Source organism: Lolium perenne, chromosome 6 (assembly GCF_019359855.2).
Source record: "Lolium perenne isolate Kyuss_39 chromosome 6, Kyuss_2.0, whole genome shotgun sequence".
NCBI lineage: Eukaryota > Viridiplantae > Streptophyta > Magnoliopsida > Poales > Poaceae > Lolium > Lolium perenne.
Genome location: NC_067249.2, coordinates 135,707,696 through 135,711,279, shown reverse-complemented (window position 1 = coordinate 135,711,279; position 3,584 = coordinate 135,707,696).

Sequence of the window (3,584 nt, the reverse complement as noted above, 5' to 3'; positions counted from 1 at the left end):
TAACATGTATATCTCATGGATATTGTCAACATAGAGTAGTATAATAAGTGCAATATGCAAATATGTAGGAATCAATGCACAGTTCACACAAGTGTTTGCTTCTCGAGGTGGAGAGAAATAGGTGAACTGACTCAACATTGAAAGTAAAAGAATGGTCCTTCAAAGAGGAAAGCATCGATTGCTATATTTGTGCTAGAGCTTTTATTTTGAAAACATGAAACAATTTTGTCAACGGTAGTAATAAAGCATATGTATCATGTAAATTATATCTTACAAGTTGCAAGCCTCATGCATAGTATACTAATAGTGCCCGCACCTTGTCCTAATTAGCTTGGACTACCGGATCATCACAATGCACATGTTTTAACCAAGTGTCACAAAGGGGTACCTCTATGCCGCCTGTACAAAGGTCTAAGGAGAAAGCTCGCATTGGATTTCTCGCTATTGATTATTCTCAACTTAGACATCCATACCGGGACAACATAAACAACAGATAATGGACTCCTCTTTTATGCATAAGCATGTAACAACAATTAATAATTTTCTCATATGAGATTGAGGATATATGTCCAAAACTGAAACTTCCACCATGGATCATGGCTTTAGTTAGCGGCCCAATGTTCTTCTCTAACAATATGCATGCTTAACCATAGGGTGGTAGATCTCTCTTACTTCAGACAAGACGGACATGCATAGCAACTCACATGAAATTCAACAATGAATAGTTGATGGCGTCCCCAGTGAACATGGTTATCGCACAACAAGCAACTTAATAAGAGATAAAGTGCATAATTACATATTCAATACCACAATAGTTTTTAAGCTATTTATCCCATGAGCTATATATTGCAAAGGTGAATGATGGAATTTTAAAGGTAGCACTCAAGCAATTTACTTTGGAATGGCGGAAAATACCATGTAGTAGGTAGGTATGGTGGACACAAATGGCATAGTGGTTGGCTCAAGTATTTTGGATGCATGAGAAGTATTCCCTCTCGATACAAGGTTTAGGCTAGCAAGGCTTATTTGAAACAAACACAAGGATGAACCGGTGCAGCAAAACTTACATAAATGACATATTGTAAACATTATAAGACTCTACACCGTCTTCCTTGTTGTTCAAACTCAATACTAGAAATTATCTAGACCTTAGAGAGACCAAATATGCAAACCAAATTTTAGCATGCTCTATGTATTTCTTCATTAATGGGTGCAAAGCATATGATGCAAGAGCTTAAACATGAGCACAACAATTGCCAAGTATCACATTACCCAAGACATTAATAGCAATTACTACATGTATCATTTTCCAATTCCAACCATATAACAAATTAACGAAGGAGAAACTTCGCCAAGAATATTAAAAGCTAAGAACACATGTGTTCATATGCAACAGCGGAGCGTGTCTCTCTCCCACACAAGCATGATGTAATCCAATTTATTCAAACACAAACAAAAATAAAAGCATACAGACGCTCCAAGTAAAGCACATAAGATGTGACCGAATAAAAATATAGTTTCAAGAGAAGGAACCTGATAATTTGTCGATGAAGAAGGGGATGCCTTGGGCATCCCCAAGCTTAGACGCTTGAGTATTCTTGAAATATGCAGGGATGAACCACCGGGGCATCCCCAAGCTTAGAGCTTTCACTCTTCTTGATCATAGTATATCATCCTCCTTTCTTGACCCTTGAAAACTTCCTCCACACCAAACTCGAAACAACTCATTAGAGGGTTAGTGCACAATAAAAATTAACATATTCAGAGGTGACACAATCATTCTTAACACTTCTGGACATTGCATAATGCTACTGGACATTAGTGGATCAAAGAAATTCATCCAACATAGCAAAAGAGGCAATGCGAAATAAAAGGCAGAATCTGTCAAAACAGAACAGTTCGTATTGACAAATTTTAAAATGGCACCAGACTTGCTCAAATGAAAATGCTCAAATTGAATGAAAGTTGCGTTCATATCTGAGGATCATGCACGTAAATTGGCTTAATTTTCTGAGCTACCTACAGGGAGGTGGACCCAGATTCGTGACAGCAAAGAAATCTGGAACTGTGCAGTAATCCAAATCTAGTACTTACTTTTCTATCAACGGCTTTACTTGGCACAACAAAACACAAAACTAAGATAAGGAGAGGTTGCTACAGTAGTAAACAACTTCCAAGACACAAAATAAAAACAAAGTACTGTAGCAAAATAACACATGGGTTATCTCCCAAGAAGTTCTTTTCTTTATAGCCATTAAGATGGGCTCAGCAGTTTTAATGATGCACTCGCAAGAAATAGTATTTGAAGCAAAAAGAGAGCATCAAAAGGCAAGTATGAAACAAATTTAAGCCTAACATGCTTCCTATGCATAGGAATCTTGTAAATAAACAAGTTCAAGAAGCATAATGCAACAAGCATAGAAAGATAAAACAAGTATAGCTTCAAAAATTTCAGCACATAGAGAGGTGTTTTAGTAACATGAAAATTTCTACAACCATATTTTCCTCTCTCATAATAACTTTCAGTAGCAACATGAGCAAACTCAACAATATAACTATCACATAAAGCATTCTTATCATGAGTCTCATGCATAAAATTATTACTCTCCACATAAGCATAATCAATTTTATTAGTAATAGTGGGAGCAAATTCAACAAAGTAGCTATCATTATTATTCTCATCAAGTGTTGGAGGCATAGTATAATCACAACAAAATTTACTCTCCATAGTAGGTGGTACCAAAAGACTACTATCATTATAATCATCATAAATAGGAGGCAAAGTATCATCAAAGAAAATTTTCTCCTCAATGCTTGGTGGACTAAAAAGATCATGCTCATCAAAACCAGCTTCCCCAAGCTTAGAATTTTCCATATCATTAGCAACAATGGTGTTCAAAGTATTCATGCTAACATGTTCCATGGGTTTTTTAATTTTCGCATTAAACCATTCATGTCTTGACTCAGGAAATAGTACAAAGAGCTCACAGATGTTTTCCATTATGCCTAACTAGTGTAAACAAGAAACAAAAAGTTGCAATTGCAGGATCTAAAGGAAATAGCTTCGAGCACAAACACAATGGCGCCAGAAAAGTACTTAACCTGGAACCGAAGTATGAGTGCCTTTTACCTTTCCTCCCCGGCAACGGCGCCAGAAAAGTGCTTGATGTCTACTTCCCCCTCCTTTTCCTGTAGACAGTGTTGGGCCTCCAAGAGCAGAGGTTTGTAGAACAGCAGCAAGTTTTCCCTTAAGTGGATCACCCAAGGTTTATCGAACTCAGGGAGGAAGAGGTCAAAGATATCCCTCTCATGCAACCCTGCAACCACAAAGCAAGAAGTCTCTTGTGTCCCCAACACACCTAATAGGTGCACTAGTTCGGCGAAGAGATAGTGAAATACAGGTGGTATGAATAAGTATGAGCAGTAGCAACGGAGCAGTAAAATAGCTTCCGGCGTGTAGTTGATGGTGGTAGTATTGCAGCAAAGAGTAACGCAAAGAAACAAGAAACAAGCAGCGATAGCGATATTTAGGAACAAGGCCTAGGGATTACACTTTCACTAGTGGACACTCTCAACATTGATCA